Genomic DNA, 14,385 nt, shown 5'->3' on the forward strand with positions numbered 1-14,385 from the left:
CAAGTCATCTCCTTATTCAAATTCCTCTTGAGATATCACTACTGGTATTTCTCAAATATTTCTTGGTGATGGACTCAATTCTATGCATTAATCATTTTCTTCAGTGATTTATCAGTGACACAAATATCTGATTTATTTCAAGAGAGAAAATCTTAATTGGTTCATATTGGAAAAATGCCTAAATGTGAAAGATTATATGAAGAGGAATAAAGGAGTGAAGAATATGAAACAGAGCCACAGAATCATTTGGGTAACTAGGCATAAAGGCTAGAAACATAGATGTGTGATTGATAGGATAAAAGTTGGATGCTGAAGAGTAAATTGTTGAGATTATTAACTTGGTTAGTATTATGTTTGTTTATTATTCCAGGAAAAGGCTTTGTGGATAGAGATTTATAATTAATTAAGGCTGAGACAATACATAAATTCTTGTACATTTAAGGGAAAAAATGACTGTAAGAAGATGGAGAGAAAGAACAAATACTGCATAAGAGTGCCTTAAAAAAGGCACTTGACCTGCAAAACCTACCATGTGATCCAACAACAGTGCAGCTCCCTTCTTGCTGACTGGTTTCCTGGGCTTAAAAGCAGTTCACCACTGGATCTCTCTTCCTTTCTTTATCATATACCTCTCCATTGTTTCTGGCAATGGCATGCTGCTTTTCCTTATTTGGAATGAACACAGTCTTCATGAGCCCATGTACTACTTCTGGGCTGGCGGGTACAGATCTTGGGATGATGCTAACTACAATGCTCACAATCATGGGTGTCCTGTTGCTGGATCGGAGGGAAATTGCTCAGAGTGCTTATTTCACTCAATTCTACTTCATTCACACACTGGCTATTGTAGAATCAGGTATCTTGCCTGCTAGGGCCTATGGCCGTTTCATTGTCATCTGTAGCCCTCTGAGGTCCGCTCCATTCTTACCTTTTCCTGGGTGATGAAAATAGGACTGTGGGCATTAATGAGGGACTTTGTGTCCATTGTACCCCCAATTCTGCCACTCTATTGGTTCCCATACTGCCATTTCCATGTTCTTTCTCATGCCTTTTGCCTCCACCAAGATGTCATGAAACTCGCCTGTGCTAATATTACATTTAATCATGTGTACCCAGTTATTCTGGTTGCTTCGACTTTCTTCCTAGATGCTCTGATGATTCTCATCTCTTATATCCTAATCTTTAAGACGGTGATGGGCATTGCCTCTGGAGAGGAGCGAGCTAAGGCTCTCAATGCATGTGTCTCCCATATCAGCTGTGTCCTGGTCTTTTACATCACTGTGATTGGCCTGAATTTCATCCACAGGTTTGGGACACATGTGCCACATGTGGTCCACATTACCATGAGCTATGTCTACTTTCTCTTTCCTCCATTCATGAATCCTCTTATATACAGCATCAAGACCAAGCAGATTCAGAGAAACATTGTTCGTCTGTTTTCTGTGAGCAGTAGGCTTGCTTGAGCCTTGTTTCAGGACCTCAAGATCTCTAGGATACTTTGGCCTTTCTCATTATTGGAAGAGAAACTTGGTTTTTTGCTCACTCGTTCTTTTCCAAGATAGATGAGATTTAAATTATTACATACAGCTGTAAGTTGACTTGAGCAGGTTATATATGCTACTTATTTAATGTTTGACTATAGAGTATATATTAGAATAAATACATTAAATATTCTAATAATGAATATAATGTCAGTGATCTTGGGGAAAGGGATATAGGAAATAGTGAGTTGGGACATTCCAGATCATATATGTAAAGGAATAGTAAGTATCAAGATAAATAGATGAAGAGGGAGACAGAGGATGAGATGGTTGGATGGCATCAATAATTCAATGAACATGAACTTGGGCAAACTCCGGGAGATGGTGAGGGACAAGGAAGCCTGGTCTTCTGCAGTTCATGGTATAATGAGAGTTGGACACAGCCTGGTGACTGAACAACACAGCCTGGTTCAACCTTGGTTGGTCTGAAAAATATATGTGCAAGTGGAGGTACATTTTGTGTGCTCTATCATCTTCCCTTGTCTATGTTTTGAATCTTTCTTGGAAATGATGTTGTTTTATACGTTAGGAAAACTAGCAAATGTATACAGCTCTAGAAACTTACTCCCGAAACTTCACTTTCCCTTAGCAAATCCATATGTTTTATTTTATTAAAGGGAAATTGATACAATTAAAAATTCAATAGCAACCAACCAATTTCCTATCAGCTAGTTTTGAAGTCAGATCCCCTAGCACAGCTTTCCTTTTTCCCAGTAAACATCAATAATAATTTTCTTCTTTCCAATTTTCTAATTTGCTTCCTGATGTTTCACCTCCTGTTTCTATCTCTCCTCACTTCCTTCTGACAGAGAAGAACTCAGAGCATTTTTACTTTATGAAATTTTGCTGCTGATGAAGACAGAAAACCTGACATTAGTAATGCTGTGTGCTGATCGAATAGGTTTTTCCTTCAACTTTCTTCAAAATCTTTGCCTTTATGCTGTTCACTTTGGTTGAAATAGTCAACAAAAATACTAAAGCTTTCATCAAGTTGGAAAGAAACACGTAAAGTGGGGCAGGGGTAAATTAGGAGTTGGGATTAAAATATACACAGTACTATATATAAAATAGGTAACCAATAAGGACCTACTAGATGGGAACTACACTTAGTATCTTGTAATAACCTATTATAGAAAAGAATCTAAAAAAGAATATACTTATATATCTGGATTACCTTGCTATGCACCTGAAACTAACAACATTGCAAATCAACTATACTTCAATAAAAATTAAACAAAGAAATATAGCTTATAGTCTGTTGCTAATGTTATGCTATGGTAATTAACATTCATCTGCTGTTGTTTCTGTGTTACTATATGGATCTAGGCTAGTCCTCAGATGCAATCTGAGGCTAGTCCTCAGATGCGATCTAAAAAGTTAGTGCTCATTGCTCTCTGAGGATTGTCATTATTTGTATTTCTAAGTTGGTTTTTCTACTTGGACCTCCTCCCCACATCCTATTTTCTGATTAGATCTTATGTACAAAGCACAGGATATAGCAAGTCTAGTCTAGGTTCTCTCTGCCTCACCTCAGAGAATCTCCATACTGATGGTCTATCCAGACAGTGAGCTCTCTAAGAGTATTCCAACAACTTCAACATGAAAAAACCTCATCTGTCATTTTCTCTCAGCCAGAAATTTCCCAGATCCAAATCTTAAGTGCTAGATCCTCCTATTGTGGTACCTCTCTTACTCACGCACCTTATAGAAATCACAAGTACCTTGGTGTCTCTATATTACACGTATAATTTTCTTCCTTTCTTTGTTTTCTGTCCATCTTTTGTATACTCCTCCATGAGAATCTTCCCCAACCACTTCCTTTATCTGATTTCTTACTGATTTCCCTTATAGCCTTCAGTAGCCTTGACTCCTCTGATAGCCCACCCAAGCCTCTTAGCATGATTATCAAATGTTATCACTGTTGAACAGCTGGATTCAAAAGTATTGTTGACAGATAGGGAAGGGAACAAAACTAGCAAAGTGAATTGTAATAGGGATACACATAAGTACTGCATTTAAGATTAAGATTCACCTCTGTAATTTATAAGTGGAAAATAGAGGTATTTTTTAGGTTGTTTGAAAAGCTTATGTATAAGCCTAGATTCTAACATGATTTCAGGATGTACTAATACTAATAGGATAAAGTCAATTACTTGGTTAGATCTTCCTGTTGCTATTTAATGTCCTGAGAGCTTCACACTTTTATCTAATTAAGCAGCATAAAAATTGAATTACTTTTCATTATAATTCCCAATACAAAGATGAAGAGACTGAAAGTTAGGTGGACTACTTAAGTTGTTCAGTTGCTAAGTTATGTCCAACTCTTTGCAACCCCATGGACTGCAGCATACCAGGCTTCCCTATCCTTCACTGTCTCCCAGAGTTTGCTCAGATTCACGTTCACTGAATCAGTGATGTCATCCAGCCATTTCATGCTCTGTCATCCCCTTCTCTTTCTGCCTTCAATCTTTCCCAGCATCAGGGTCTTTTCCAGTGAGTCAGTTCTTAGCATCAGGTGGTCAAGTATTGGAGCTTCAGCTTCAGCATTAGTCTTTCCAATGAATATTCTGGGTTGATTTCCTTAGGTTACATATTTTATCCCAAATCATACATTGTGAAACTTAATAAGATACAAATATACAAAGAGAATTTGTGGTGCAAGTGAAGGGAGTGTTTCTATCCCTGGGGTTCTGGACAGATGAAAATAAGTAGAATATTCAATCCATTTATCACACTTTAAAAAGGACCTTACATATCTGCTGAAGCCTTGGGTGAGGGTTGCATGACTCAAGGTATCATATCCTAAATATGTATGAGAGGGTGAGCCTATAAAGGAGAAGAAGATTGGTAAGGCAAAGTTTGTGAGAGTATTTGTAAGACTCACTTGATGCCTGTCTGTGTGAAGAGGCTATATTTATGAATAGTGTGTTTGTGAAAGTGTGCCTGTTTGCTCCCAAATCTCCTGGTGTAGCCAGAGGTATCAGCTACTTTCAGCAGACAGATGTCTATTCCTCTGTAATATCTCTGTGCCTAGGTACCTCTCCTTCCCTGAGTCTCAGTGGAAAGTTTGTATCATAGTGTATATCTAATAGATACCTGAGGGATCATTTAAAATTTATCCATTCACCAAAACTCATTAAGTGTCTAAACTGTCTCAGATCCTACAGTAGGTACTGGGTTAACAACGGTGAATAAAATACAATCCCTAATTTAAAGGGCTGTTTAGCCTAATTAGGGAGAAATGCATGAAATACAGAATCAAAATAAGCTGAAATGAGAATATAAGAAATGTAGCCTATTTATCAAAAGATTCTGGGATCATAGAACAGATGGTCAGCTCTCACTGCCAGGGGTAGATAAGAAAGAGTTAACTAATATGAAGTGACTTTAAAAGAGAAATGTATCAGAAATTCCCTTTCCTTATCTCCTCATCATGTTGTCATAATGGAAGAGATGAATACAACAAATACATTTTAAAAGGTAATATTTATACTGGTTAGACATTTAAGCCTGAATCTGTCTTTGAGCACTGAAAATGCACCCAGTAACCTGATATTAAATATGAATTGAGGTTAACATTCTACACATACAAAAGAATTGGAGGGTGAAAGCAAAATAAGAGTGATGAAGATCTAATCGTAGATAGAAACTGAGAAGAGATTAGAACTCAACTTTATGTAAAGAAAATAAGATGGGTAGTAACATATCTGGAGAGTGGCATTTTGAGCAAAACTAATATTCCATATTCTGAGTTTCTTTATATAAAATAATTGAAATCTATTGTGGGAAGCTACAAGAAGGCACATTTTTAGTCTATATAGGAAAGGTGTTTCAATAATCAGAGCTGTACACAAATGGAACACACTATCTCAAAGATTGCCCACTACTATAAATATCTAAATAAAAGCAACACATTTATTTACTAGCATTTTAAATATCCAGGTAAAATGTAGATGACTGTACAAAGCCTCTAAATGTTCTATGAACTTTGAGATTCTCTAATTGTTCTCTACTTAACTTACAACATTTTTATATACTAGCAAATGGTGTACCCCAATCAGAAATCTCTGTACATTACTGGGAACTTCTCTTCTGTGATTTGTTCTTTCTGGGAGCAAAGAAAGGTTTGAGATAATGCTAAATGCTAGTGACCAGTATGGCAGAGACAGTGCAAGTCCCTGAAATGTATGTTCTTTCTATCTGATCCATCAGCCCTTGTGATTAAGCTGACCATGTGACTGGTTTGGATAAAGGAATATGAAGGTAATAGTGTGTTCCTGGAAAAATCAGGGGTGTCATCACATCATTTGTCCCCATACCCCTCTCCTTCTGTTGGGAGGAATAAAAGGTTTCTGAGGTAGAGAATTCAGAGACTGTGCCTCTGCTTCGAGGTGAGCACCCAGGAGAACTACCTAATAATCAGTATCTGCCCGTGACATAAGCAATAAATAAGCACTAATTGTATGAGAAACTGCCCAAAATTATTGAGGCAAATCATGTGTCGGATTGTGCATTTGTATTTGTTTCTACCTTATTTGTTTGCTTTTACTCCAATCCTAATTTTTATTACAATGCCATTTAAAGTTCTCACTTAGGATAAAGTGACCATCACTTTTAGACCTCCAAAAATGAAAAAGATTTTCTTAGTTTCTTAGTTTTCCACCACATCTGCCCATTTTCTCAAGTTCACCTAAATTGATCAACATTCATGGAATGTAAGGAACCATTGAGCTTCATCTAAATTCATTGTTGCATTCTTATGCATCTGAGGTTTGAACTGTGGCCCAGATTTCTGAGTGACTTTAAGACAAAAGCCTCTGTGGTTCCTTTACCAGTCACACCCATAGTGACTAACACCGAAAAGCTCCTACTTCAGTCTCACAGGCATACCTAGCCCTCTCTGCCAGCATCTCTACCTCATTTTGTTAGTTCTACATGTGCCAGGGGGCGGTGCTGCAGTTCTGGTCAACACCAGGAAAGAACCCTTTTTTGGTGAGACTGTGTTCCTCTCCATGTGAGATAAATGCATCTGGTCATTATCTTCACCTGAGAAAACTGTATGTGAGTCAAGAAGCAACAGTTAGAACCTTACATGGAACTACTGAATGGCGCAGGACTGGGAAAGAAGTATGACAAGGCTGTATATCGTCACCCTGCCTGTTAAACATGTATGCAGAGTACATCATGTGAAATGCCAGGCTGGATGCATCACAAGCTGGAATCAAGATTGCTGGGAGAAATATCAGCAACTTCAGATATGCAGATGATACCACTCTAGTGGCAGAAAATGATGAGGAGCTAAAGAGGGTGAAAGAGGAGAGTGAAAAAGCTAGCTTAAAACTCAACATTCAAAAAACTAAAATAATGGCATCCAGTCCCATCACTTCATGGCAAATAGAAGTGGGAAAAGTAGAAGCAGTGATAGATTTTATTTTCTCCAAAATCATTGCTGATGTTGACTGAAGCCACGAGGTTAAAAGATGCTTGCTCCTTGGAAGAAAAGCCATGACACACATAGACAGTGTATTAAAAAGCAGAGAGATCACTCTGCCAACAAAGGTCCATATAGTCAAAGTTGTGATTTTTCCAGTGGTCATGTAGGGATATGAGAGTTGGACCATAAAGAATGTTGAACATTGAAGAATTGATGCTTTTGAATTGTGATGCTGGAGAAGGCTCTTGAGAGTCCCTGGGACTGCAAGGAGATCAAACTACTCAGTCCTAAAGGAAATCAGCCCTGGATATTCATTGGAAGGACTGATGCTGAAGCTGAAGCTCTAATACTTTGGCCACCTGATGCGAAGAGTCAACTCATTGGAAAAGACCCTGGTTCTGGAAAAGATTGAAGGCAAAAGGAGAAGAGGGTTGCAGAAGATGAAAGGGTTGGATAGCATCACCAACTCAATGAACATAAATTTGAGCAAACTCTGGGAGATAGTGAAGGACAGGTAAGCTTGGGTTCCATGGGGTTGCAAAGAGTAGGACATGACTTAGTGACTAAAAAACAACTTAACCTTCACCATCCTCCCCACAATCTTGGAATCCTGTGTTTTAATGCCTCTGAGTTTATCTTTTAAGCCTAAGTCTAATATTGCTCCATCTTTAGATTACTCTTTACGGGATTCTTTTACTGATAATCAAGTCCTTTGACTACCCCGTGGTTGTCTGCTACTTTCTGCATTATGCCTCAATCTCTTTACCAGGATCTCTTTTGTACTGTTAGCATCACAATCAGTTGTTGTTATGTTCTTTTCTACTATCCTAGATCAAATGACTTTTTGTTTCTTGCTCCCGTCAATTCTCCCCTCTTGCCTCCGTGACATGATCCACATAGCCTGTCTTTGTGTCTGGACAACAAATTGGTGCAGATTTATGCTAGAGTTGCTCATCCTAATACGGGGTCCATTGTCCACTATTCTTCTCTATGCACTAATTTGGAGAAGACGCATTTCACACTTTCTGGAAAATATTTGTAAGCTTTCTAGTTCACTCTGCTTAACAGTTTCAGCTTAAACCTATAAGCATGAGGTTGCCTTTTCTCTGATTTAATGTTTCACAGCCGATGACCATCAGTGTAACCAGACTGACCACATGAAAGACTGAGAATGTCAGTGGTAATCATAAGGATAAAAAAGGACAAACTATATATTTTTATCTTATCAGGCTGTTAATACTCTCCGATGTATATCTGGAAGATTTGTTTAGAAAAGTAGGCTGCTGCTGCTGCTATGGTCATCAGAGGGAAGGACATGTAGTTACCAGGTTAAGATGGGTGGAGCCTCCTATGAAGGGAATGTTGAAGAAGTCTCTTGACTGAAGGTAGGTGCCCCCACTTTGGAGAGACAAGGTATTTGGGTACCTCTTTCAGCTTCCTTTTCCCCAGTAATGTCTCCTGAGAAAATGGCTACACCCTCTTTCCCATTTCTAATAGTAAAGCAAAGGATAGTAAAATATCAACTTACATTTTCACAATGTCACAGACCTTCAAATGATTTTAGATATTAATGTCTTCCTTTATTCCAGATTTCAAAAAGGAAATATTAGCTTCAATTTAACATAATAGGAAGAGATTTTTCAAGAGATAAACAAATACTGAATATCTTTCCTCACAGCTCTGTTCCTCTTTCTCTCTCTCCCTCTCACCCACCCCCATCCCCAGATACCAGAAATACATTCTGGAAGGAGTCACACCAGACTGCTAAGGCTGGTTTCCTGTAGGAAGAAGAATGAGATTAGGACTGTAGGATAAGAACTATCAATTTTCAGTTTATGAGTGTTTGTATTGTTGGAGTATTCTATAAATAAAATTATTTTCTAGCTATATAATTCTTAAATTTTTTTACATATTTTGATTCATACTTTACTCACTTAGAAAAGGGGGATAAATGATTTCTGCATTGTGTATTAATGATGAAGAGAAATATTGCATGTAAAACCCAAATCATTAAAATAACATACTCAGTTGTGTCTGACTCTTTGCAATCCTGTGGACAGGCTCCTCTGTCCATGGAATTCTCCAGGCAAGAATACTAGAGTGTGTAGCCATGCCCTTCTCAAGGGGATCCTCTTGACCCAGGGGACAAACCTGGATCTTCTGCATTGCAGGCAGGTTCTTTACCATTTGAGCTACCAGTGAAGCCCAAATAATATGCTGAAGGTGCTTAAAATATATATTTTAAAGATAATATTCATAAGGGTCTTACTTTTTGCTAGGAACTATAGTAAGTATGTAGATACATTAGAAATTAGGATCTAGTTTGTATAATAGAGTCTTCTATTTGGGAGACCCTATTATACAAATTTCATACTGAAGACATCTGGACTTATACAAGTTAATTAAATTTCTCAGTGCCATAAATATGTTTCAAAGGCTGAACTCAAACTTCAGTTTGTCTAATTTTCAAAAATGATGTCCTACATATGACACAATTATTCTATTTTGAAAATTATTATCGAGAGGAAATTAAAACAGAGAGAGGGCAGGGCTTACACAGCATCTCAGAATCAAACCAAGCAGTTGACAGAGACTCGCAGGGTAGCCTGGCGACCACGCGGGGGCAGCAGAGTCGTACTTCCACTTATTCAACCCAGACAAACACACACACGCAGGGGCCTGAGCACTTTCATACTATCTGTAAGCTCTTTGCTTACATTTATGAACGAATGAATATTACAGATAGATAGGGTGATTAGATGAATAGATAGATAGATTAAATCTTCCTTTCATGATTGTCTCCTTACTCTTTTTGAAAAATCCAGGTCTCATATTTACCTGGCAGGAGAGATACCATGATCCCTAAGGTGGTTTTCCAAGGGCAAGACTTATTCATTGCACTCTTGATACAATGTGGGAAGCTCAGCTGCATAATTTGTGGTTTTGGGGACAGGGATGAGGGGAGGGGACAGAAAGATTAGGTCTCAGATCTGAGATATTTGGCCTTGTTTAATTCATTAGTGCCTAGGTTTAATTCTGATGTCAGAGGAAGCCAAAATATTTTTTTCTTAAAAATTGATTTGCTGTCTGACTCGGGGAACTCAAACAGGGGCTCTGTGACAGGCTGAAGGGTGGGGTGGGGAGGAGGTGGGAGGAAGGTCTGGGTTGATTCTTATTGATGTATGACAGAAAAACCCCAAAATTCTGCAAAGCAATGACCCTTCAATTAAAAAAACAATTCTGACTGACAACTCATATTTCCTAGAAGATTGAACTAAAAAGTTTCAGGAGCATGCTAATAATGTTAATAGGGAATGAATGACTGGTATGAGATCACTTATATATGAAATATAAAAAATAATACAAATGAGTGCATATGCAAGAAAGAAACAGACTCACAGATAGAAAAAGCAAACCAGTGGTTACCAAAGGGAAGAGGGAAGGGAGGGATGAATTAAGGAAATAGGATTATCAGATAACCATGTTAGCAGAAACTTCCTTTGGGTTTTTCCATTAGATGTTATAGAAAAACCTGAACAAACTTTTCGGTCAACCCAATACAAACTATCGTGAATAAAATAGATAAGCAACAAGGACATATAGTATAGCACAAGGAAATATAGCCACTCTCTTGCAATAATTTTGAATAGAATATAACCTGTAACAATACTGAATCACTATGCTATATACGTGAAAGTGATATAATACTGTAAATCAATTAGAGTTCAATAAAAAAAGAAAAAAATAGGGGATGAACACTAATACCTCCTCTTTCCCTGCATCTGAGATCCCAAGTTCTCAGCACTTTCAGTCTCTACCCTACTGTGTTAGCTGTGGAAGCAGACAGGAGTGTTAAACTTGGTGGACAAAGAAGATTGTGACCCCCAAAGTCACTGTCCCAAACTCCCCAAGTCAGTGGGCCAGAGTCATTCTCTGCTGACTTCAGGGAATAGGACAAGGACTTGCTTGGACTTTTTGCATGAGAAAAAAATATTTTCTCAGGGCACTGATTTGGGGGACCACTAATTCTTTGCAGAGATTTCTACCTGAGGGCAGTTAAATAGAAACTACAGGACCTCAGATTGCTCACTCTAGTCCAGTGCCAACTGTCAGAAAACTCAAAGTTTTATTCTTCAAAGTTCTTTTTGATTTGTTGTTATTATTCAACCACTCAGTCATGTTTGACTCTTTGTGACCCCATGGACTGCAGCACTCCAGGTTTCCCTGTTCCTCACAATCTCCCAGAGCTTGCTCAAACTCATGTCCATTGAGTTGGTGATGCCTTCCAACCACTTGATCCTCTGTCATCCTCTTCTCCTCCTGCCTTCAATCTTTCCTACTATCAAGGTCTTTTCTAATGGGTTGGCTATTTGCATTAGGTGGCCAAAGTATTGGAGTTTCAGCTTCAACATCAGTCCTTCCAATGAATATTCAGGACTGATCTCTTTAGGATTGACTGGTTTGATCTCCTTGCAGTCCAAGGGACTCTCAAGAGTCTTCTCCAATGCCGCAGTTCAAAAGGATCAATTCTTCAGTGCTCATCCTTCTTTATGGTCCAACTCTCACATCCATACACGACTATGGGAAAAATCATAGCTTTGACTATGTGGACCTTTGTTGGCAAAGTAATGTCTCTGCTTTTTAATATGCTGTCTAGTTTTGTCATAGCTGTTCTTCCAAGAAGCAAGCCTCTTTACATTTCATGACTGCAGTCACCATAGGCAGTGATTTTGGAGACCGAGAAAATAAAATCTTTTTTATTATTAAAAATTAAATTCTAACCTTCATCCTAATGCTGCCCAAGTCACGTTTTTTGGGTTGGAAACTGTTAGTCATATCTGACTCCTTGTGAACTCACGGTCTGTAGCCTGCCAGGCTCCTCTGTCCATGGACCGTTCCAGGCAAGAATACTGCAGTGGTAGCCATTCCCTTCTCCGGGGGATCTTCCCAACCCAGGGGTCAAACCTGGGTCTCCTGCATTGAAGGCAGATTCTTTATCATCTGTGTCACCAGGGACAATTAACTATGTATTGTCTATATTTACTATCCTACAGTCAGGGTCAGCATGTTGTCATTGAAATACCCTGCAATGCCATTCCTGGATTTTCTATGATGTGTCAGGCATACAACTAGATGCTATATATTAATTATCACATAATTGTGTTAGTTTCATAATATTTATATTATTGATAAAAAGCTGAGGCCTAGTTTTTATTTTCTGACTTTGTATGGCTTTCTCTTTGGTTTACCACAATGTATTGTACCTTTTTCCCCGAAAATAACAAATGAAAGCTATTGTGAATATATATAAGCACAAGAAAGTTGTGAAATTAAATCTATTGCCAATTTACAAGGGGAAAATGTATGCAATTTTCCCATTAAGTCATTGAAGAAAGAGAAACAAGAAAAAAAAATTGAAAAAGTAAAATTTTCAATGTTGCCTTTACTATTATGCAAAGACAAGCATGTGGGCCTGGGAAGAGAGAGATGGTCCATGTCAGGTGTGGGTTGAGACAAGGGTTTGTATGGGATGGCATATAGTGCAAAGACCTCACCATCATTTTGAGAGCAGAGAGCTCTTTACGGCTGAAGCGCACAAAAAGGGAAGCAGGCTCTACATAGACCTCTGAGTGTCCTTCCTTTTCTTAGGGAGAGAAGAGTCATAACTGAGTTTGTGGACTATAAGCCCTTTCTCCTCTCTCCCCCTCAGCATCCAGGTCTGAATGATACGCTTATCCTGTCTGGGACTAGGCTGACCCATGTCAAGGCCCAGTCATGGGAGGGGCTCTGCCAGGGCTCTGATAGCATTATCTGTAGGACCAGGACCTGGGAACAGCAGCTTTTCCCTCCCAGCCCCTAAGCAGGGTTTGCCTATTTCTGTATTCAAATGGCATATTTATTTTTAAAGAACTAACAAGGATCCCACCCAGCCTGGCTGTAGCGTGGAAACCACCCTAAGATATTTTAGGTTCAATCTATTCCTTCTCTCAGAAAGAGCACAGTTCAAGGCCAAAGGGCTCAGGGAAAAGTGCCCTGAAGAGCAAGTCAGGAGCTTTGAGTCCTAACCTGGGCATTTCCATGACAAATTACATCACATTGAGAAAGTCCTCATCTTTCCCTGAGCTTCAGATTTCTTTTTTGGAAGTGACTGAAGTGACAGTGCGGATAAAATAGTTGTTCTACCAACAGAGAATTTCTGCTGATTAAATTCATCAGTTCCCTCAACACTTTAACCAGGAGTGTTATTGAGCCCTATACTTTTCAACCAGCAAGACATCCTGAGGTCTTCTCATTCAGCTAGGAAATTCTCCTAAGCAGGCCCACTGGTACTAGTGTGTGTGTGCTGGTTGCTGAGTGGAGAAGAGAACATGCTCTTCTCTCCTCTCTTCTCATACCTCTAGGAAAGAGCTTGACACCCTCCCCACTTAGCTGCCTCCAGTAACTCACTTCAGAGATTGAACCATTTACTTCAAAGACGTCTTAGGGGGTAGAGAGCCGGGGTGAAGAGCATGGACTATGGAGTCAGATGGTCTGAGTGGCTGAACTAGCTGTATGACCCAATTCTCTCACCTGTAAAATGGGGTTTTAACATCCTCATAAGATTGTTCTGACATTGAGAAAGTAAATATATGCAAAGTTTGTGGCTTATGTATGCTAAGTGCTCTGGAGTCTTTTGCCATTTTTATTGGCTATTTTATTCTACACTTTATACCAGTGCATTTGTAACAGTAATAATAAGATAACTGGCATTTATTGAAAGTTTACTAATGTGCCAGACATTTCAGCAAGGATTTTGCATAGCATATCATTTAACTTATTTCTCTGAGTATACTAAGAGAGAAAGAGGAGTATACTATGTAGAAAAAGGTTGATGGTTATGATTATTGTCCTCATTTAAGTAGTTGGCTTTGTGAAGTCAAGGACTGTGACTCTCTGGGTCACTGGTATGTCACCATGTTACCATGAATGCTATTTGGTTTTAACAAATATATGACTATTCCAATATGGGAAGGTTATCTTCTGAAACAGGGATTTGAGTATTATTATGTGACACAGAATTAAAGAATTTTCATTTGCGTAAGAACTTTGCAATATTATGTTGTTTAACAAAAACAAGGGCTCAGTGGAAAAGCCATGAGTGCCTCCCTGTGAGAGAAAGTTCTTCACCATGACTGTATGAAACAGGGTAAGCTGAGGATTGTCCTTGATGAATAAATTCTTAGACTCACATAGCTCTAATGAAGGTCTGTGCCGTGACATTTTAGTCTCTTCTTCCCTGTCATATACACAGTGATGGACACACATGACAGAAGTCTCTTCCCTCACTTCTTCATTGGATGAATCAAATTACCAAGTGGATGCGATGAACAGAGGAAAAGAGGGAACCAGAGAAAAAAAGAGTTCCAAGTG

The 14,385-nt window shown here is 38.7% G+C and overlaps 2 pseudogenes; both read left to right on the forward strand.

Moving 5' to 3' along the window:
* The first annotated feature begins 653 nt into the window (after window positions 1-653).
* Window positions 654-1,463, forward strand: LOC122702161 (annotated as a pseudogene).
* Window positions 1,464-9,805: 8,342 nt separating this feature from the next.
* Window positions 9,806-9,927, forward strand: LOC122703814 (annotated as a pseudogene).
* Window positions 9,928-14,385: the final 4,458 nt, after the last annotated feature.

The sequence above is a fragment of the Cervus elaphus genome, chromosome 1 (genome assembly GCF_910594005.1).
Source record: "Cervus elaphus chromosome 1, mCerEla1.1, whole genome shotgun sequence".
NCBI lineage: Eukaryota > Metazoa > Chordata > Mammalia > Artiodactyla > Cervidae > Cervus > Cervus elaphus.